Source organism: Leptonychotes weddellii, chromosome 2 (assembly GCF_054177405.1).
Source record: "Leptonychotes weddellii isolate Sample4059 chromosome 2, ASM5417740v2, whole genome shotgun sequence".
Taxonomy (NCBI): domain Eukaryota; kingdom Metazoa; phylum Chordata; class Mammalia; order Carnivora; family Phocidae; genus Leptonychotes; species Leptonychotes weddellii.
The window spans coordinates 89,727,177-89,750,507 of NC_138370.1; the positions used below are offsets into that span (position 1 = coordinate 89,727,177).

The 23,331-nt window shown below is 37.1% G+C and overlaps 1 long non-coding RNA gene across 7 annotated transcripts in view; it reads left to right on the forward strand.

Moving 5' to 3' along the window:
• Window positions 1–23,331, forward strand: part of LOC115942825 (uncharacterized) — a 455,446-nt gene that overhangs the window by 190,983 nt on the left and 241,132 nt on the right. The gene's annotated exons all lie outside the window — the stretch shown is intronic.

The window sequence follows — 23,331 nt, forward strand, 5'->3', positions numbered from 1 at the left end:
CCGCCGGTGGGCGACTGGGGCTGGTCCGGAGCGCGGGCGGCGCAGGGCTGGCGGCTGCTGCGGGGCGAGCGCGGCGGGCGCGCCGGGGACTCGTGCGCTCGCTCCGACGCGCACCGCGTCCCCGGGACCCGCCCGGCCGCGCCGCCGCCGCCGCCGCCCTCCCGCCACCTCCCCGCTCCCGGCCCGCGCGCGCGCCCGCCGGGGGAGGGGGTGGGGACGGGGGCGGGAGCCGGCGGCTGGAGGCGCGTCCATCCGCCTGGCTCGCGCCAGCCGGGGCCTCGGCGTGGTGACCCGGGGCGTCGCGTCCCGGCCGGCGCGTTCCGACGGCCGCTGCTGGGAGAGGGTGGAGGCCGCCAAGGATGAGACTGGTCGCGCCGCCTAGGAAGTGGGTGCATCGTCCCCTCTGGTCTTGCTCCTGCTGGTGGTGACACGACCTGGACCTGGCAGCGTGTGGCGGGCGACTTGTAAACCAGAGTTGCCTCTGTTTGCCAGCTTTCTGCAAGGCCATGTGTTCCAGTTCCTGAAGACGAGCGGAAGACCAGCAGTTGAGGCGACATTTTGGATACAAGGTGTGAGGTTGCACTCCTTCAAAACTTTATTTGATCAGGCGCCTCAATCGAATGATTTTTTTAAATCTTATTTTGATCCACTAACATAGCATATGTGAGAGTTTAGTACGTGGGGGAGGTGGAGTCTTCTAACGATAACTTGTAGTGGCATCTGTGGTCTTTTGTCCCAGCTACTCACACCTGTTTATGGAAGCAGTACGCCTGTTTATTTTGGAGGCTCCAACCGCACTGCCTCACCCTTTAGCCCATTTGCTTCAGGTCAACAGCTACTCTCACTGGGTGACCCAAGACTCAGGTCTCACCACTGGAGGTGTTGTGTCCTTCTGGTGGCTGGGATTAGTTTACAGAGAAGTATGTGACCAAGCCTGGCCAATCAGAGACAAAAAGGCACCGTTCTAGGACTTTTTGGCCACCCCCTCCCACCCGCACTTAGGGAAGTGGACTCTCTTCTATGGGACTTTGCAGAATGATGTGTGAGCTTGGAAATTCTTGTGTCAGCATATGAAGTTTGAGAATGAAGCTAATACTCAGGGAGGCATGCCTGGGAGTTGGAGAAAAGTTAAACCCAGATGGGGATGTTTGAGTTCGGAATCCAGCTGTGGCTGAAACAAGATCTTACCTTGTTTTTCAGTTTTCAAATATGAATCAGTATTTTGCTTTGAAGCATCTTGAGTTGAAATTTTTGTCCATTGGAATTGAAAGACCCAAATAAATGATACAGGAATTAAACATTTTGGCCATTTATTAACTTTATGAGGGCATTTGGATATTGTAGAGCAAGACCTTTGGTTAGATCCCAATGCCCTGAAAGAGTTAGTTTGGAATTTCAAAAAGCTGGGAAAGTTGTATATCCTTCTTGATCTACATGACAGAGAGGTTACAGAAGTGTCTGAATCTATTACTCCTTCTGGAAGCCTACAAAAATGTCAAGATGGTAAAATTCTTCGACCAAGTGACATGTATTAGATTGGTTTATTATTTTTTTAATTGGTGCCCCTCCCTTTTCCTTTCAGGAATTTTAGGAACCTCGATTTATTTTTTTACACTCCTTTCAAGAGAGCCTGCTCTGTTATCCATATGATATGTCATCCATATCATACATTCATCATTTCAATCATCAAAAAAAAAAAAAAGATTAATGAATCCATACATTCTGAATGTTTCAAGATCTGTAGTTAAGCTCAGAAATGGCATTCACTTCTTTCTTCTTCTATTTTCCCTGTACAAAAAGAAAAACAAAATAGAAAACCTCTTTTACAGAATAAGATCCTTAGTATTTTTACGACTATGTTTTGGCATTTTCTTTAGCTAGATGTGACAGAGGCACAATCGAGTTTCCTGATGCTTTGGGAAGAACTGCTACCTTCCTGGGTGACTGCTACTTCCAGCCATCCATCTGAAAGTACAGATACTTTAGGGTTATGACATCTTTCCCTATGAGATGGTTAAATCTCATAGCCCTCTTTCAGAAATTCCCATCTGGGCACATGGGAAATTTAGACCAATGTAGTAGCAGATCGATAGGCCGCCTATAATCCCTTTCTCTTTACTTGCCCAGCAGATAGGTAAGGACGGGACAGATAGCTTGTCCACCATTGCCCCCTCTAGCCTTTCCTTCCTATCTTCTTTTTCTAACCCAGGAACATTAAGGCCAGGGAACAATTTTTTCCTCCAGATTGGTATTCCAATTTAGTGTAACGCGAGTTATAAACAGCCAAGAACCTGTGACAGCAGATGAGGCAGAGGTGAAGGTAACAGTCTGGTCCAGGGCCTCACATTTGTGAAGCATCTCAAGTTAAATCATGTCCAGATGAGCTGATATGGTATTTTTTAATGTGACAAATGTGCTAGTTTATACTTTAAGGATATACCCCAGTTTTTGTAACTACCTTTAGCTTATCTATTACTACTATCTACATACATACTGGGGACCTCAAAAAATGGAAGTTCAGGCTTCTGGCAACCTCTGAGAAGCCTTGAGACAATATGAAATATTCTTGTCAGACTCACAGCTTCAAATGCAAAAGGGAGAGTCTGTAAATTAAATATCTAAAGAAACCATTAAGAAGAAGAGAAAAAGAACAAATCTACGCACTTTTGTAAATTGAAATAATTATTGTATTTAGTGACTCTGAAATAAGGCTTTGAATCACAGTGATGTAGAGATTTAACAGTTTTTAATAGGTTACAAATTATTTGTATATTTTGATAGATCTTTGGCCTTCATCTAAAGGCTTCTGTGTGGAGGGTGATGGTTATAAAAGAATTTTAGGAAAAGTCATTTGTATTTGCAGAGTTGTTTTCTATTTTTCAGTGCCTAAATTAAAGCAGTATATTATTCTAACTAGTTTTTAAAAATGCAGGTGTTTATAAAGAACACATCAGTACTTCTGGCCTGAAATAGCTAGTAAGTATATTACTTTTCTTGAAAAATATTCAGCTTGGATTTATAGTTGTAGTAATTAGTGACGCTGTTAAGCTGAAGGTAATAGAGTGAAGATTTCAAAGAAAACATGTTTCTAGCTGGGAACTGCTAACTCAGCTCAAGGAAGCATACCCCAGTTCTATTGTCTTAAGAGATGTTAAAGTGAAAATAGATCAAAATCAGAAATCTCAGCAAAATGATTGGTTAGGAGGCAGCAAAGTGGAATCAGGTATCGGGCTTCTTGGAAGCCAAAGAAAGATCAATTTTACCTGCTTCCAAGTCTCCTTGCAAACATTGCCTGTGAAAAGTATATAAGGTTGAATTTGTGGTATGAAGATTTCATTTTATAAAACACCATAGACTAGGTTAGAGCTGTGGTTCTCATACTTCGGTGTGCATCAGTATCCTCTGGAGGGCTTACTAAACCACTGGTTGCTAGGCCCCATTCTCAGAGGTTCTGATTTAGTAGAGGTGGGTGGGGCCTGAGAATTTGCATTTTTACCAAGTTCGAGGGTGATGCACATGCTACTTACCTGAGAGCATACTTTATGACCCCCAGGTTTAGAACATTATTGAGAACACAGATTGTCTTTATGTGGTCTGTAAGAATGAACATTTATTATTACTATAATTATTAAAGATTTATTTACTTTAGAGAGAGAGAGTGCAAGTGGGGGGGAGGGGCAGAGGGACAGGGGGAAAGAGAGAATCCTCAAGCAGACTCCCCAGTGAGCATAGAGCCCAATATGGGGTTTGATCCCAGGACCCTGAGATCATGACCTGAGCTGAAGTCAAGAGTCGGATGCTTAACTGACTGAGCCACCCGGGCACCCCTGAAAATTTATTGTTATATAAATTATTTGGTTTTCAAAAACAGTATCTGTTTTTATGTTAATCATAATAAATATACAATAAAGTCAGTATTTTAATTGGTTCTCCATACAATCAATTAAGTAAACTATCAAATAAAAAAATTTTTTTTAAAAGTAAAAGGTAGCAAAATTTGGAAACAGGCAAATGGCTGCTACAATCTTACCTCCTTGAGGGCTGCCTCCCTCACTGGTTCATTTTGTGTTTTTCACTGCCCCAGGTAGAGGGTCTCACAACAGTGGTCATTTAAAATACACTAAGGAGGAGAAACAAATTATTTTCTCAGTCTAGTAGGTAATGTTTTACACTGTTTCTGAAAAAGGAAATTATTTTATTTTATTCTGTCATTAAATGTTTTTTATTCCTGAGCTGAAGAGTACCTCTACTCATTATTTTCTTTTCTTTTTTTTTTTTTTAAGATTTTATTTATTTATTTGAGAGAGAGAATGAGATAGAGAGAGCATGAGAGGGGGAGAGTCAGAGGGAGAGGCAGACTCCCCGCCGAGCAGGGAGCCCGATGCGGGACTCGATCCCGGGACTCCAGGATCATGACCCGAGCCGAAGGCAGTCGCCCAACCAACTGAGCCACCCAGGCGCCCCGACTACTCATTATTTTCTATCAATTCTGTTTAATTTCAAATGCTTTGTCCTCAAAAAATAGTTTTTTCTCTTTGTGCAACTAGGTTAAGTTCGTACGTGCTAGTCATAATGTCTGTAGAGTTAATTACAAGCCTAGGGTGATGACTGTTTGGCAGTATAAACATATTCGTATCTATAGGTTTAGCAGACACTGTTGAAGTAACTTGTTTTGTTCCATCTTAATGGGGAAATACAAGTAATCATCAGATTGTAGAACATGCTCTGGAGTCTTCGAAGCTATTCTTAATATTCAGGCAGGACCAAACATCATTAAGGTGTTTCTTTGAACTCACTTGCAACATTAAAACATCATTTTATTGTTTGGCCTCATGCCATGTAATACCAGACAGACTCACTGTGAGAGTAAAATGGGTGATTCTGCTCTCAAATTGTGTGAAAACAGGCTTCATAAAGAACTCGGAATATATTCCCTTCCATCTTAGTATGATGTTTCTCCATTATATCTGATCCTTGGATTTCAAGAGATTGAAGAAAATAATAAATATTCAAAGAGTAAGAATTGTATGAATTAATTTTATTTTGTTCCTCTGAAAGTATGTCTTTGAAATAGTGATATGAGAAGTTGTTAGAGAAAAGAGAAATAGCAGAGAAAATTGAGATGCCCTGTACATTAAGGATTGACAAATCCAATATTCTTAGGCTTGAGGCTTTTTGACTGACTTCTCCACCAAACATTTGAATTAGAGAACTGTGAGTATAAAAAATGAAAATTTAATTGGTAAAGGGAAAATTTATGCATACAGTTTTTCTCCCTCAGATATGAACAAGTGCCCTCAGTAGTATAGAAGAAATGAAAATGGAAACTCTGCTCACCTAGCATTAAATTTAAGTGTTGCTCGGCATCTTTGGCATTCTGAGAGAAAAGGTAGTAGATGCTGTCATTCAGTTTTCTAAAAATCAAACTTGAAAAACACATAGATGAGTGAAATTACAGGAACCTACTGATTAAGTGCAAAGTATTTTTCTCCAAAATCTCAATTTAATTGTTGGGATTCGTGATCGTTTTATTTTTCCTCTGTAGGATACAGTGCAGCCCTTTGGCAAAGATAAATAAGTATTGCTTGGACAAATGAATCCAAATCTTAAAATATTATTTTTCTTAAGCAGTTTATGTAAAGTATATTTAAGAATTAACCTTTGAAAAATTCCATTGGTAGTTGTGCCTGTACTTTTATATATAAATTGTACATTTAAAACATGATAGCTTTGTATTTACGCAAAAATTTTTTTAACTTGGTTGAAGGGCTTGGGGTGGTAACAAATATTTTTCATTCAAGCTTCACTGCTCTAGGAGCAACAGTTTTCTGGCTCTTAAGAATCTTAACTGTAACACATATAGAAAGCTATTGTTTTTCAGTAAACCAAACAAAGCCAGGAAAACCATATCAATTTAATTTATGTTACTTTACAAATAATAAACTATATATTATCATTCCTTCACGTCAGACTTGGTCATTTTATATATGTATCCATCTGTGTCTGTTTTACAAATCCTTTACCTGAGAACTTACATTTTGACAAATAGTAATAATAGAACCTCTGCACAATAATAGCAACAGAGATGCCAATGAAACAGAAAACATGATGAGCACTTGTCACACCTTGGGGCTTTGTATATGCTGTGTCATGTAATCTGTGTAAGAGCTCAACAAAGTATCATTATTATTGTGTAGAAGTAGAAGACCAGGCTTAGGAAGTATAAGTAATGTTCCAAAGTCTATCCACTGATGGTGGGTGACCTTTGAAGTAGGTTGGGTGTAGGGTGAGGAGGCGAGTGAAAAAAAATGATGATAGGTAGAAATTTAATTCCAAAACTCATGCTCATTTCATTATATTGTGATGCTTTCCCAGTGCATTAGTTATGCTTAGACCATCAACAAATATGTATAGTGTATCTATGCACATGTATATAATGTGCTGCAGAAATATAGTAGTGAGCTAAACCCTGACCTCCTGATTTTCACATTATTATTACACAGCTATTATTTCACAATTTAATTACATTACTTATAATTGTCACTACTGTAAGTCCGCAACAAAGCATTATGGGTAATGTGAGCGAATATCAAGCAAACTGACCTAGTCTGGGTGTGTAAAGGGTCAGAGAAACTTACCTATGGGACTAATTTTTAGTGACTCATGACACTTGACCCAATTTCTTTCTTCAGTTCTCCAGAAAAAACAAAAAAAACAAAAACCACAGTCACAGAGAAACTTACCTATGGGACTAATTTTTAGTGACTCATGACACTTGACCCAATTTCTTTCTTCAGTTCTCCAGAAAAAACAAAACAAAACAAAACAAAAAACAAAAACCACAGTCACAGCCATGGAGTGTCTAGGGTACTGGAGAGTGAAGGGTGGAGAGTATATGTGAATGATTTAATTTTAATAGCCTGGCAATAACCTGTTTGGAAAGGTCTCAGTGTTTGCAACCACCACATTTCTGAAGGATTGGATTCACTTTGTAACTAATAATTTTCTTGACTTAACAAATTCTCTTTGTAGGGGCGCCTGGGTGGCTCAGTTGTTAAGCGGCTGCCTTTGGCTCGGGTCATGGTCCCAGGGTCCTGGGATCGAGCCCCGCATCGGGCTCTCTGCTCAGCGGGAAGCCTGCTTCTACCTCTCCCACTCCTGCTGCTTGTGTTCCCTCTCTCACTGTCTCTCTCTCTGTCAAATAAATAAATAAAATCTTAAAAAAAAATTTCTCTTTGTAGTCACTTACTCAAATGTTAAAGCTCTTTCAGTGGGACAGGACCCTTAGTAAACTACTATCCCTCTGCCTACTAATCTATTCCAGATGCTGTCATGTTCCTTATTTCACTGGATTGCTGCAGAAGTTCTGATTGGAAGGTCTCTGATTGGAAGACATCTGCTAGTTGTCTCCCAAAATTCACTCTCTCCTTCTTCCACAATAATCACATTGGTATTAAGACATGTGGCAATCTGGGGGAAAAAAGGGCTGCATCTTCCAGCTAGATGTGGCTCAACTTTAGCTAATGGGATACAAGAGGGAAGATTGTGTGATTATTTCTGGGAACCTTCCTGTAGTAGACAGACTTGAGAGAAGCCCTTGTTATTTTTGTCTCCTGGTGTTCAGGAGACATCTCCCTGTATCCTCTCCCTCCCTATGAGGGCAGGCAGGATCAGTGATTTGTCGCAAACCAATAAAATATGGCAAACGTGGCAGGATGTCATTCTCTTGTTTAGGTTATGTTACATAAGACTCCACCTTGCTAGCAGGCTAACTCTAGAGGCTCTCCTTTCTGGCTTGATGAAATAACTGGCCAAACTGCGGGTGCTCATGTGTCAAGGAACTGCAAAAGTCCTTGAGAAACTGTGGGAGTCCTCTAGAAACTGTGAACAGCCTTTAGGAACTGTGTCCTCCAGTAGCTGAAGTCAGCCTCCAGCCAACAGCCAGAAAGAAGGGTCCTCTGTCCTACAACCACAGGACATGAATTCTGCTAATGACCTGAGTTGACTTAGAAATGGATTCTTCCCCACTTAGACCCCAGATGAGAATGCAATCCAGCCAATATCTTGATTGCAGCACTGTGTAATCCTAAGCAAAGGAACTAGCAAGGCTGTGTCTGTATTCCTGACCCAAGGAAACTGTAAGATAATAAATACCTGTGTTTAAGGTGCTAAGTTTGTGGTAATTTGTCATATGGAATAGATGACTAATACACTCCTTCAGAGACCGCCAACACAAACTCTTTGCCCTCTTTTTCTTTTTCATGTCCTTCTCCATTGTATTGCCTAAAACTCAGCTACAACTTTACTGGGCCAAGAGGTTGAGGGCCACACTTTTGGGATGGTGGAGGCTTGAACTAGACAAGATTTAGGTTCCTTGGGGGAGGAGGGAGAGTTATGTGAGCATAACCGTTTATCTTGTTTGGGCCATTATTTCGTCTTTTCTACTTTTCTATCTTTTAATGCTGAAGTAGTCCAAATAATTCAGTAAGTATTATTAGCTGGAGTTGGTTTCATTTTACTGTTTACTACTGTAAGAATTCATGTTTAATTATCAGAAGAAGAACTATCATTCATTACTTTACACACAGAGACCCCGACCGTTAATATCTGGTCTGTTTCTCTTTAGTATTTTAGTAACTTTTTGTAAAAGAAGACCTCTACAGCAAATACTTGTGACATTTAAATGTCATGACTTCTCTGTCGTTAAGATTAAAGTGTACTGAAATTACTTTAAAACGTCTGTTTGCAATGTAAAAAATCCAATCAAACAAGCATTTGGCATAAAAGAGAAAATATCCCATCCACTTTTTTCATTAAATTTAAGCTTTTTTTTTTTTTTTTAAAGTCAACTTAGGCCATCTATTTTTTGTGTTCAGAAATGTCACCTCAATAACTAAACATACAAGTTGGATTCCCAGTCCTTGGCTGTTGATATAGAAGTTTATTTTGGGTACCTAAGATATCTAGATTTTTTTTCATTCATTGATGAGTCTCAGATCACTGCTTAACTTCGGGCATATGTAAGTTGTGCTTTTGTTAATCTTTTCACAAGCTTTATATAGTTCCCTCCTCCACACCTTTACTCAACTCCCCAGCTGTACTGGTATTACCTGCTCTGCGCTTCACCTAAATGGGCCCTTCCTGAACTCTCAGCTTCTTTATGGGATCTCTCTTAGATCAGGTTAGACATCTATGATTTCTCCGTCCCCCAACCCAGATCATTCCCTCTCCACACTCATCAGGTAGCATTAAGAACCTGCTACTTTCTTACAATAAGACTTTCTTTTTGCCACTTCTGTTTTGCTGGTCTGCATAAAATAGAGATTTGTAGCATTTTTGTTGGACAGTTAGCTGATAAATACGGTCCATAAATACGGTTAATAGTTATACTTTCCACTTATTAAATAAGTAAGATCATTTTCTTTTTTTTAAAGAACTTTTCTTTCTTTCTTCTTTCCTTTCTTCCTTTTCTTCCTTTTCTTTCTTTCTTTCTTTCTTTCTTCCTTCCTTCCTTCCTTCCTTCCTTCCTTCCTTCCTTCCTTCCTTCCCTCCCTCCCTCCCTCCCTCCCTCCCTCCCTCCCTCCCTCCTTCCCTTCCTTTCCTTCTAGAAGGAGCATGAGCAGGGGGAGGGGCAGAGGGAGAGGGAGAGAGAGAATCTCAAGGAGACTCCGTGCTGAGCTTAGAGCCTGATGTGGGGCTCCATCCCACGACCCTGAGATCATGGCCTGAGCCAATATCAAGGGTTGGACACCCAACCGACTGAGCCACCCAGGTACCCCATGTAGGATCATTTTCAATGAAAGGTCTATGAACTTACTTCATATATGGGAAAGATTTAAGAACAATATATAAAATGAGGAAACATACGCTTGAATTTTGGAATTTTATAACAACCTTACCTTCTGAACTGAAGTCGTGTTAAGAAGGTATGGCTTGGCTCTGGTCATTGTGTTTCATGTACATTGTCCTTGATGTGAGCAAATCTATCCATGTAATCTTGCTGTGTTTCCTTTGGAAATGAGGAAAACTGAGTAAAATGATGTGAGGAGTACAACATGCCATTTAAAAAAAATGATAATTTATCAAGACTCTCCAATTCAAGGTGAAAGTGTCAATTAACACTCAGAGGCTTTTGTGTTCAAGAGTACCTCACAGAAAATGGGTAACCAAATTGAGGCGCTCCTCTTCTGAAATGCTCCCAGGATGTTTAGCAGTGCTTTTATACTATATAGGAGCACTGATGGCAAGATCCCATAATGCACGTCAGTGTATTGTTGACCCTTGAACAACATGGGTTTGAACTGTACAGGTCCATATATACACAGAGTTTTTACAATACAGTACTGTAAATGTGTTTTCCCTTCCTTATGATTTTCTTAATAACATCCTCTTTTTTTTCTAGCTTACTTTATTGTAAGAATACAATATATAATATGTACGACATGCAAAATATTTATCGATCAGCTATTTATGTTATCAGTAAACCTTTAGGTCAGTAGTAGGCTACTAGTTAAGTTTTGGGAGAGTCAGAAGTTATATACAGATTTTTAACTGTTCAGGGGTTCAGTGCCCTTCCGCCTCTGTATTGCTTTAATTTCCTAATTAGAAAATTCAAATATAAATGGGATTATAAAATCTGACTTATGGTTTGCAAAATCTTTTGTAATCAATTTCATTAAATTCTTAGATGAGTCACTATATTATCTACAAGTGAAGCAGAAGTTCAAGGTATAGGCTTTAAGAGGTTCAAGTTAGTGATAGAATGAAGCCTTAAACTCTGATTCTTTAACTCCTTTAAATTAAACTTCTCTCATTCTTGTGAAAAAGAAATTTTATTTGTGGTGATCAGTGTTTTAAATCCATGCAAGGTAATTAAGTTAAAGAATAGAAAGCACTTTGTGATTTAAATTTCAAGAAGCTGATAATTACCCTAAATTGAACAACTATTTTCTCTCTCACTTTCTGGGGAAAAAAAATTTTCTACAATGTTTTTTACATTTGGCACAATTTTAGATATAGTTGCTTTTCTGTTTGATCAAGGTAGAATGGATAGAGGATATTGCCTCTAGGAGGTTAAAGTAGAAAGCTGGTGAAAGATGGAAAAATTTATCTTTTCCTCTTCTTGACAAGTTACTGCATACATTTGATGAACAAATCCAGATTTTATTTTGTTGCAGTTTTAAGCTTCTATGTAAGGTAAAATAGTCCAGTGATTTGTCATTTTAAGAAGAATTTCCAATATCCAATTTCAGCGAGATGCAGCACTTTTTTTTTTTTTAAGCCAGAGCACATTTAACGATGGTAAATCAAGTGCTGCCACTCATGTGTTCCCAAGGAAGTTATTTTTCAAGGTGATGGTGTCCTTGTAAATCTAACCACCAGTCAGTGGTTTTGTTCCAACCAAAGGGTCATGTTTTGAGTTCCCATCTATATTTTTGACCAGAAAACACCTATCAGATCTTAGTCATCCCTCCCTGCAGCCAGAACCACAATAATATGGAAATAGTCAAAGTGATCTCTGTGTAGCTAAATTAAGTAGAGCCAAGTACTCCCAGGAAGAAAGGATGACATTTCTAATACTAATTTCTGTAAATCAAGGTCAAAACTCAATGGACACTTTGGATTTATAATTCCAAATATTTGCACATCCTTTAAAAGTGGAATTTAACAATTGCATAAAAGTCAAAGATGTTGTGGTATAGCAGAAACAATATTTAACTTGGAGTCAAGGGCCCTGAGTTCTTCTGCCCATTTATTCAAGTGTTTCTCAAACAGACTCTCTGAATCAGGTTCATTGGGAATATTTGCTAAAATGCAGATCCCCCAAATTCCACCCACATCTATTAAATTACAATCTTTGATGGCGACATATTGGGAAGCTGCATTTTTTCAATCACCTGAAGTGATTCTTATGTACTCTAAAGTTCAAGATCTTCTGTTCTTATTTCTGTTTTCTAAATTTTCCTTATCCTTGAAATGAAATCATAAGATATTTCAGAATTTTAAGTTTCATGTATTCCCTAACTCTTTTGATTCCTTTCATCCTTAGATACCATATTTTTGGGCATGGAAGTTATTTTGTTTAAAATAGTATCACCTGTATAAATGGAAAAAATTATAATCTGTAAGTGCAGTTAATGATTATCCTTAATATCATAGCCATCTTTTACTTATTTGTGAAATTTTTTATCTAAAATTTCAGAATTTAGTGCTGTGTGATTTCACTTGCTCTTGATTTTAGCACACAAAGAAAAATATTTCTTCCCATAAAAAATATAGTATTAGTGTTATGTTATGCCCTTAGAAGAAGTTATATGTGGGAGATGCTCACATTTTAATGACCACCCTACCAACAAATCCTGTAATGATTCCACAGTCAGGTTTTATTTCAGCAAGATTTTGGTACTGAAGAAAAGCACTGAAAATAAAACTGGAATGATCGAAGGGCTTTGAAGAGGGATGAAGAGAATAATAAAGTGAAATTATTGAGTGAGGTACTAAAATCAGAGATGATGAATTTTTACTCCTCTGTAAGTAACACCAGCTTCATAAGGACAGCAGATTCTTACAAAATTCCACTGAGTAGCATTTTAGCTTTTTTAAAAAAAATTACTGCTCCTTATTAACATTTTTTTTAAGCCTCCCATGGTATCCTGACTGAATTGCAGGAGGAAAACATGTAATTACTTTCTAAAAGTAAGGAAACTATGGTGTGAAAGAATTTATTTTTTTAATGCAGAGGAAGAAAGGGGCTTATAGACCTGAACTCAAGTATGCTCTCCGTAGTTATCTAAGATAACGTATGAGGCCTGGGGCCAATCACACTGTGTTTTCCTGTTCCCATGCCCCAAATATCTTCATATGTCATATGATAAAAGTTTTATACTGAAGAGATCATATTAAAATTTTTCATCAAAGATAATATTAATAGAAAAGAGTAAAAACAGGACATTCAGTCTGATGGCTTTAGCAGAAGCAGGAAGAAAGAATATAATTACTTTTGTTTAGGGAATAATGCGATGTACATAGATTAGCCATTTGTAAAAAAGCACTGGCTGAACATTAATCTTCCTTTTCCCTCTATCATTATGATACTCTCACAACCTGGACTCCTGACCTTAGGTTAGATTTGAGATTTTTAGCTTTAGTTATTGGCTGCCATTTCAGGAGGAAATTATTTTTCTTTTTTTCAACTTTTTGTTTAAATTCCAGTTAGTTAGCATATAGTGTAATATTTGTTTCAGGAACAGAATTTAGTTTTCTTATTTCCTAAAATGCATAGTTAAAATAATAAAGAACTTAAATGAAAACTATATATATACGTTTCTTTATTTATACATATATTTCACATTTCAGGGTGCGTTTACCACTGCTTAAATATTCGCTTGTTAACAACCAGTTGAAAAAAATCACAGCTCTAGAGTTGTCATAGTGTCAGATGTCAGAAGCATTCTTTTTTGAAAGTAGCTAAACAAATAATTACAAAATATTTGTAAGAATGCATAACATAGCAAAAATCAGCACATTTGAGGTAACTTCTCCAAGCGCCCTTTTAAAAGAGTTCATCAATCTGTGTGACCTCTTTATTAGATACGTGATATTGTTCATCATGTGCCTTCTGCGATGTATTTTCTTCTAATCCTTCTCATAATAGCTTTAAAACAGATAACCAAGGAATTCTCTAGCCAAAAGACAAAGTATGGAAAGAACTTGGGGATAGACACTTGAAGTACAGTTTCAAATAAATTATTAGTTATTAGAAAATAATTAATGTACAATCTACTGATTGTCTAAGTTATCTGCAGGGTAAGACTTTCTCCTCCAAAAATGATTGATTAAATTTGTCTCTACTGTTACATTACCTAATAAAAGATATTACTTATGGTACATTTAGAACAGCTAGAATTTGAAACACTTTTGCTTCATGTTTCCAAAGCCATATTGTTTACTAGTGTGAGGTCTTTTTTGAGCATGAAATTTCTAATTATGTCATGTGTAATTTTTCTAATTCCAATAGCCATTTGGAACTTGTTCCTGATTATAGGTTAGTGGAGGTGAATTCTGTACCTTTAGCAAGGGAATATAACCTTTCTTTGTCTAACAGCTGTGATATTTCTTCTTTGACATCAGCAGTGGTCAAAGTATTCCTATCAGGCCACATATTGTACAAAGCGAACAAACACAAAATGATTTATGCACACTTGAGTGTGTCCTATACCTTATTAAGTGAAGATGAATTACTGTATTATGCAGGGGCACATTCTCCCCCTCCCCACCCCCCTTCATTCTTCGTAGATTTCAAGGGTTTGGTTTTAGGTCTATTGAAAATGTGTTTTAATGTATTACCACTGTTTTTCCACTTTCTGATGTCTGCTATATGATTGATCATTGCGGTGTTCCTGTAGGAAATATGGGTTGGATTCCATTTTGGATGGAACCGAGCATATACAAGGTTTAGATTTCTCTTTGTATTACTTGTTCATATGTGATTTCTGCTGAAAGATTTCCAATTGTGTATGTCATATTCAAGATTTTGATATATATGGCTTAGGTCTCTATTTTCCTTTTGCCTGTGTGTCATTTTATGAGGTCACTAATGAACATTCTATTAAGGCACTTTGGTTAAAGCACTTTAGCACAAAGAATGGCTTTTAGGGATCAATAATTATGGTGAATAAAGTAATGCATTAATTCAGAAAGGGATCATTTGTCATTAACTTCATAAATGCACACTATCTTATAGTTTAATGGACAAGCTTGCTCCAATCTATCACTCTACAGAGTATTACCATTTATAGTCTGATTGCTGTTTTATCAGAAAGTCCCAAGGCAAAGAATTAAGAGTTTTTAAGAAGCCAGAGAAAGGGTATGTGATCTCACCCTTAAGCCTCAGGGAAATATTTTGCATAAAATCTGTTCCCTGATGCTTTTAAGTTTAGGATTGTGAAGGTCCTTTGATTTGTTGTTGTTTGATTCTGCCAATGTGCTGAAAGGTCAAATGTGAAAGACAAGTAACTTGGATACTGAAAGGCTCGTTGTTCCAAAACTTAAGGGGTGTACATTCCATTGATAAAAAGTGCACAATTGTTCATATTTGTGTAAAAAGAAAATTTTCAGATAAGACTGTATTGCACTGTTTTACAATTACAGCTGTATATGTAGCAATATAATTGCCAATCTATTTAGGAGCCAAAGATTTAATTTTACTTAAGAAATCTTTTAATCTGTTTCTATAATTAAATGGTCAGAAAGCAGTCTGATGTAAACAGAAGAAGCCCTCTAAAATTTTTGCAGATCAATGAGCAGGATTTTCTTTTCATAATAGTTCCTGTTCCTTGTGTAGCAGAAAGAGGAGATCCAATTGCTTAACTTGTTATCCAGATCCTAGCTCATTTTAATAATGAAGTCACCAAAGATTTGAAGCATTGACCAACTTGCTGAATTTTACAGGAATAAATGATAGTACAAGTATTTTGATTTGGAAAGAAAATCTAAAAGCCACAAAAATGAGAGGAAGTTTTCGATTAAATAATCCCCAAATCCAAAATAATAATACAAGTTTTGTCCCCAGTTGCTTAGAAAAATCTATCTATTGCTTTCATATATTCTGGAAAATTATCAATTCTTAATTGTTCACAACAGATAAGAGATTGCCTTCTTTATGTAATTATGTGTATGTTCTAAAATGAATAAATAACATTAAATCAAAATTTTTGATTTCAAGTAAGTTTTTTTTATTATGTTATGTTAATCACCATACATTACATCATTAGTTTTTGATGTAGTGTTCCATGATTCGTTGTTTGTGTATAACACCCAGTGCTCCATTCAGTACGTGCCCTCTTTAATACCCATCACCAGGCTAACCCATCCTACCACCACCCTCCCCTCTAGAACCCTCAGTTTGTTTCTCAGAGTCCACAGTCTCTCATGGTTCATCTCCCCCTCCGATTTCCCCCCTTCATTTATCCCTTCCTGCTATCTTCTTTTTTTTTAAACATATAATGTATTACTTGTTTCAGAGGTACAGGTCTGTGATTCAACAGTCTTACACAATTCACAGTGCTCATCATAGCACATACCCTCCCCAATAGTAAGTTTTTTACTGCAGAAATATTTCTTTAGGCATTAAAATATTTTCTATTTATTTTGATTGATATTAATATTTACTAATAATTATTGATTATAATTTCCTTGAACCTATATATTATTTGGGGATAATATATTTAAAGCTTTGTCTTTCATTCAGGCATATACCTGCATTTAGTTTAGTCTTTAAAAAAAAAAAATCTCTCTCAAAAAGGTTTTTATGTTTTCTTCATGTAGATCCTTCAGATTAAGCTTATATATTTTTGCTCTTCTGAATGGGGGTCTTTTTTTTTTTTTTTAGATTTGTATATTTATTTTAGAAAGAGCATGGAGGGGAGGGGCAAGAGAGAGGCAGTGAGAATCTTAAGCTGAGCCCAACTCGGGCTTGCTCTCATGACCCTGAGATGAGAACCTGAACCAAAACCAAGAGTCCCACGCTCAGATGACTGTGCCACCCAGGTGCCCCATGAACAGGGATAATTTAAAATGGTTTGTTCCTGATTACTGTAATCTAAATATTTGGATTATTTCTGCTTTTCCTTCATGTGCAACTGCAGTTAGGTGCTTCTAAATCTGTTGTGGTTTTGGAATATAGGTGAGGTCTGGAACCAACCACCAAGAAAGAATTCTTGAGAAGTCTTTGGTGCAAAATGGTTGTTTTATTAAAGCATGGGGACAGGACCCGCGGGCAGAGAGAGCTGCCGCACAGGGGTTGTGAGGGGTGGCTGATTATATACTTGGGAGTTGGGGGAGGTAAGGGAAAGGGAGGTTTCAAAAGGATTTTCATATGTTAAAGAAGACTCACAGGATACTTGAGGCCTTGCCACTGTCAAGTTAAGGTTGTTCACCCCTCTAGCAAGGCATTAACATTAAGATAGTTGGGAGATTCCTCAAGGAATGTCACACATATCCCACCCAGGAGTGGGGGTGGGGAGGTTGCAGGGTGTCGGTTTATGCTTTGTCTTCAGCTAGCCTTCTATTCCTTTGGTTCATTGAAACTATATAGAATATCCCCTTGATTTCAGGTGCCTAGGTGGTGCAGTTGGTTAAGCCTCTGACTCTTGTTTTCAGCTCAGGTCATCTTCACAGGGCCCTGATATCAGGGTGGTGAGATAGAGCCCCACGTCCAGCTCTGTGCTCAGCACAGAGAATGCTTAAGACTCTGTCCCTCTCCCTCATCTTTCTCTCTCTCTCTCAAATAAATAAATCTTTAAAAATTTAAAAAAAGAATATCCCCTTGATTTCAACAAAACCTACTTGCCTAATTTTGAGTAGCAGTAATTTATGAGAGGAGTGTGTTTCCCACCAAAAGGATTAGTCACACTAGAGACTATTTGTAGATGTTTCAGAATTTTCTGTGTATTTTTATTTGGCTACTTTCTTGCATTTTTTTCATTAAATCTGTTTTATAGTTGGTCCCCTGAGCTTTTCAAGGCCATCAATCATATAATATAAAAAATACAATTTTGATCTTTCTTCTCCAATTGAAATATATATTCACTGTTTCCTTTTTTCGTTTATTTTTGGCACTATATCAAATTTCAAGATAAGATTTTAGTGTTGATAGGTGACAACCTTGACTTGCTTGCAGTATGAATGGGAATGCCTTTGGTATTTGGCATTGGGTAATTTTTTAATAAGTTGTATTTATTACATTATGGATGGTTCATTTTGTTCCCAGATTAACTTACTTTATTTTTAATCAAAAGCCTTTTTACCATCTGGGATAGTACTGTATTTTCAAATTTGATCTATTAATGTAATTATTATATAAATAGCTCTTATTTACTGGAATAATCATCCCTCCTTTCCTTTCATGTTCCCTTCCTTCCTTTTCTCTGTCCTTCCTTCTTCAGTAAACATGCATTATGTGCTTGTCATGGATTCTTCTTCTTTTTTTTTTAATTTAAATTTTAGTTAACATACAGTGTGAAATTGGTTTCTGTAGTACAATTCAGTGATTCAACACTTACATACAACACCCAGTGCCAATACAGATGCTCTCCTTAATACCCATCACCCATCTAGCCCAAACCCCACCCACCTCTCCTCCATCAGCGCTCAGTTTGTTTTTTATCATTAAGAGTCTGTTTTGGTTTGTTTCCCTCCCTCCTTTTTTTCTTTTCCCCCTTCCCATATGTTCATCTGTTTTCTTTCTTAAATATGGATTATTCTTTTAATGTAAAATTTAAAACCTTATGAATGATGTTAGTTGATGGAATGGAGCTTTCACTGGATAATATTTTCTTTGGAATATTCTTCAGCAAGGTATGTGAAATACTTATTAACTTTTTTTTAAGATTTTATTTATTTGTTAGAGAGAGAGAGAGAGCACAAGCAGGGGGAGCTGCAGGCAGAGGGAGAAGCAGACTCCCCGCGTGAGCAGAGCCTGATGCTGGACTCGATCCCAGGGCCCTGGGATCATGATCTGAGCTGAAAGCAGCCGCTTAACTGACTGAGCCACCCAGGCGCCCCCTTATTAACTTTTTAAGAAACTATGTTCTGTATTACAAATAGGAACTAGCTTTGTGGTACCTGGAATTCTCCCCAAATGCAGTTAAGCTGTATTTCATAAGACACATGGAAGTCTGTGAAAAAAATAAAGCAATTTCTACAAAGTACATATTAGTGTGGAAACCAACCTCATTTTCCACAATATAAAGACATTTAATATAAATATACTTTAGGGCACTATTTTAAAGAAAAATATGGGAAAAAATTTAGATAACTGATATTAACACTTGGACAGGCTTTTTTCCAGCTCTAGAACTCTTATTTCATGACAATTATCCTAAGCATGTCTCTATTATTTATTTATTACTTATCATCTATTATTTTAGTTAAGGCAAACTACACAGAAAAATAATTTTGGGACATCTACAAATAATCTTTAGTGTGACTAATCCTTTTGGTGGGAAACACATTCCTCTCATATATTACTGCTAGTCAAAATTAGACAAACAGGTTTTGTTGAAGTCAAGAGGAAATTCTACATAGTTTCAATGAATCAAATTAATTAAGAACCATTTAACTGCAATAGCACACAAAGAAAAACAGAAAGAAGGGGTTTTGCTGGTGGCAAATGAAAACATCTTGTCTTTAGTAGTTAGAATTAAGACTATTTTGTGTTTAGCTGCAATTGAAAAGTTGAAGTTGCATTAAAATATCCTAAGTTGTTTGCTAGTTATTGTGAACCCTTGTCAATTAAAAAAAAAATGTTTATTCAAGGCAGCCATGAGAAGAACTATAAATGCATCTTATTTCTATGATTGAAGTTTACAGAACTATTTCAGAACTAAATGAAAACATCATGAGCAAAGAGTTATTTGACAATTGAGTATATTTATAATATTAGAAAGCCTTTGTTATAGGTTTCACCTGTAGGAAAATAATTCCATGTGGATAGGTGATTTCATGACAAGTTATGTTGACGGCAGTGCATGTTGGGATAAACTGAGGAAAGTTGCTTCTCATCTCTTTTTTTTCAGTATTCTTATAGTGTTAGGACTCATGAAGTTATCTCACTTCTACTTTTTATTTGGGAAAAGAAAAATTGACTACCTAACCATTTGATCCAGTATATTTTTGAATCCCATGGTAGATTTTTTGGCATTATTAATATTCAAAGAAATGCAAATAAACAATGAGGCAATTTTAACATCTTTTAAATTAGTATAAACATTAAAACTGATAATAGCTTAATGCTGGCAAATTCCCGATGAGGCTGATACATTAAATGTGAATTCATATGCCTCTTGAAAACAATTTGGCAATATATGTCATAAGCCATAGAAAAGGTTATACTTTTTGACTCTGTAATTCTACTCTTGAGAATTTATCCTGAAGAAACTCTTCAAAAGAAGAAAAAAGAGCTAGAGACATAAAGAAGCTTATTACAGCAAAGATTATAGTGAAAAATGGAGAATAAATTTAACACTAAAAATGTGGAATAATTAAGTAAATCAAGGTGTAGGCAGTTGATGTCATATTATGGTGCTGTTAGGTAAAAATTATGATAATGGTTCAACATGGAAACGTATTTGTGATATCAGGCTAACTGGCAAAAAAGTAAAAAGCAAAATTTTGTGTGCTTGCACCTATAAACCCAAGTCCATATGGATATACACTGGAGAGAAAAGCTAAAAAGTGGAAATAACTGGCTTTAGACATGTAAATTATAGATTTTTTTCTTCTAAAATGTATTTTAATGTTTAAAATATATGTATTGCATTTTAGTGGCTAATTAGCTAATGGCTATTGATGATTTACTAAAATATTCATGAAAAACTGATTCCTTCCTGCAGTTCATAGTTTAAGCTCCATCCATTTCCTATTTAATAGTATGGATTCATAGCACTATCTGAAACATATGCAGCATTTGATGGTTTCAGTGAATCTGCTGTGGAGATGAGTGTGATCTAGCACATCACTTAGGTTGTTTAGCTGATAAAACGTGTTCTACATATTTCATCTATTTATGTAGAAATAATTTACATAATTCCAAAATGACTTGTCTAAGATTACAGCAAATTAGCCACAGATCTGCCTCTAGAAGCAAGTCTCCTGAGCCTTGGTTCTTTGTTTCATTCTGGCAAAACTGGTTTTTTGTTTTTTGTTTTTTGGTTTTTTTTGGTCTACTAAGGAAGAATTCTTTAAATACCTTTAAATGTCCTTATGGAAAGATATAAAAGTAGTTATAACTACAGAATATGGGGAATATTTTATTTGTATAGAACAATTAATTTAATACTGTGCTTCTAAAACTACTTTTGCACAAATTTTCTAAAGCTCCGATTTCCCCTGAAAGTCAAACAACAACCATCCCTACTTCTCCAACAGATAAACAGGTACAAACCGTAAGTGCGAAGCATTCTGCCAATATTAGAGTAAATGATTCTTCTTAAAAGGGGGCATCATAAAGAAAAGTAGGAACTTAGTCATCTTTCTAAACCCCAAGTGACTGGCTTTTGAGACACTATTTTAAATGGAATTGTTGTGCTGCCTAGCTCATGCATCAAATCTCCAAGAAGGAGGGCCTCAGAATAGTGAGCTCTGGATCTGCTTGCCATTTCAGAATAATGAATGACTTGCAATATTTTTTTTTAAATGTTTTATTTATTCATGAGAGTCAGAGGGAGGGAGAGAGAGAGAGAGAGAGGCAGAGGCAGAGGGAGAAGCAGGCTCCCCGCCTCGCAGGGAGCCCAATGTGGGATTTGATCCCAGGACCCTGGGATCAAGACCTGAGCCGAAGGCAGACGCTTAACCATCTGAGCCACCCAGGTGCCCCAAATGACTTGCAATATTGTTTACATTTTCACATTCCCTATGTATAGTAAGTCACATTCTCTAGCCCAAGACTGTACTTGCATTGTCATGTTTTTTCAGTCATTAACCCGAGCACCCCTACTTAGGCCAAGCAACTCAATGGCATTCTATTTACAAGAATTTTTTACATACACTAAACAATAGTTATTTTAAAAAATATTTTGGCAGAATGAAATACCTTATTCTGAGTCTCCCTTCTTTTGTCTTCGTTTTCAATATCCTCAATCTAGTCCATCTTCAGTGAGTCTAAGCTTTAAAAAAAATAAAAAAAAATAAAACATTGCTTTGATTAGGTCATTCCTCTGCTCAGAAACTCTCGGGTTTGTCTCGCCAGAGGTGAATGCCTAAACCGATGGTTCCCAAGCGAGGAGCACCCAGGGTACTGCAGCCCATTCACAGGGATACCACAAGATTTTTGTATAAAAATTGAGGGAAGTGCAGTGGACATCTTCCAGGCACGGTCAAAACTACTATCTCAGGGTAGTTCACAGCTTTAGTATTTGATTATGCTACAGTTCCTTTTGATGATGACATCTCATCTTTTCATAGACGAGTTTTCAATAATTGCTGTGACAAAAAGCATGAAATGAAATGGGACATGAAGTGAGAGAGTGGTGTCATCCAGTCTGATTTCGACTCTTGAGAAATAGTGTGGTGCCCATCAGGTAATATACATCCCATTGGCAAATAATTATGGTCGCTTATGAATGAAATAATATGCATTTTTCTTTAAATGTATGTATATTTATTTTTCAAATGATTACTGACTTGTTAGGACATAAATACTTATTAAGTTGTTTGAGCCTAATTACTTAATATGGAAATCTTAAGAATTTCTTTTGGTCTAGAGGTGCCATGAAAAAATTACTGAGATAGCAATGGTGCCATGAATCCAGAAGACTTGGGAATCTCTGGCTAAGCCTTTTAGCCTTGCTTTCAATATTTAAATATTGCCCCAATTCTTTTTAATTTATATTAGACCATTTCCTTATTTTAATTCTCTACTATCTCTAGAATGGTGCATCCATTATCTCTTGGTCGTGGTATATCCAGTTAGTACTTTGCATACTTACTTCCCAACCTGCATTTTTGTCCATTCACTTTCCACATGTGGCAGTATAATTTGTTGAGATATTAATTTGTGTTTTGTTAATTTGTTTCCCCCTCCCTTGTCCAAACAGGTTCTCCGACATTTGTCGATCTGTGAATAAGGGATTGGGGGTTTCTTCTCATCAGAAAATAGAAGCCATTGATAGACAAACTGGTTTCCTGATTTTATTTTATTCAGAAGGCCAAAATCCTCCAGAGATTTATGTTTGGGATTGGAGGAAAGCAAGAAGGGGACTGTGTTGAGGGTAGGGAGAAAAGAGAAAAGGAGAATGCATTGGTTCTCTAGGGCTGCTGCAACAAATTAACACAAACTTGGTGGGTTGAAACCACAGAAATTTATTCTACTACAGTTCTGGATACCAGAAATCCAAACTTAATGTGTTAGCAGGGTTGGTTCCTTCAGGAGGCTCTGAAGGAGAATCTAATTCCATGCCTCTGTCTTAGCTTCTGGTGGTTGCTACAATCCTTGGTGTTCCTTGGCTTGTAGACACATCACTCCAGTCTTTGCTTCCATCATCCCATGGTATTCTTCTGTCTGTCTCTGTGTCCTCTTCTCTTCTTATAAAAGTGTTTGCATTGGATTTAGAACCCACCCTAAACCCAGGATGATTTCATCTTGAGATCTTTAACTAATTACATCTACAAAGACCCTATTTCCAATAAAGTCACATTCCAAGGGTCTGGGTAGACATGAATTTTGGGGGGACACTATTCAACCCCTTACAGAGAATCATACCAAGACTGAGAATGGAAGAAGATTGGCAAGTAAGGAATATTGTGGATCTATACTTCCTCTTTGGCAGTGCT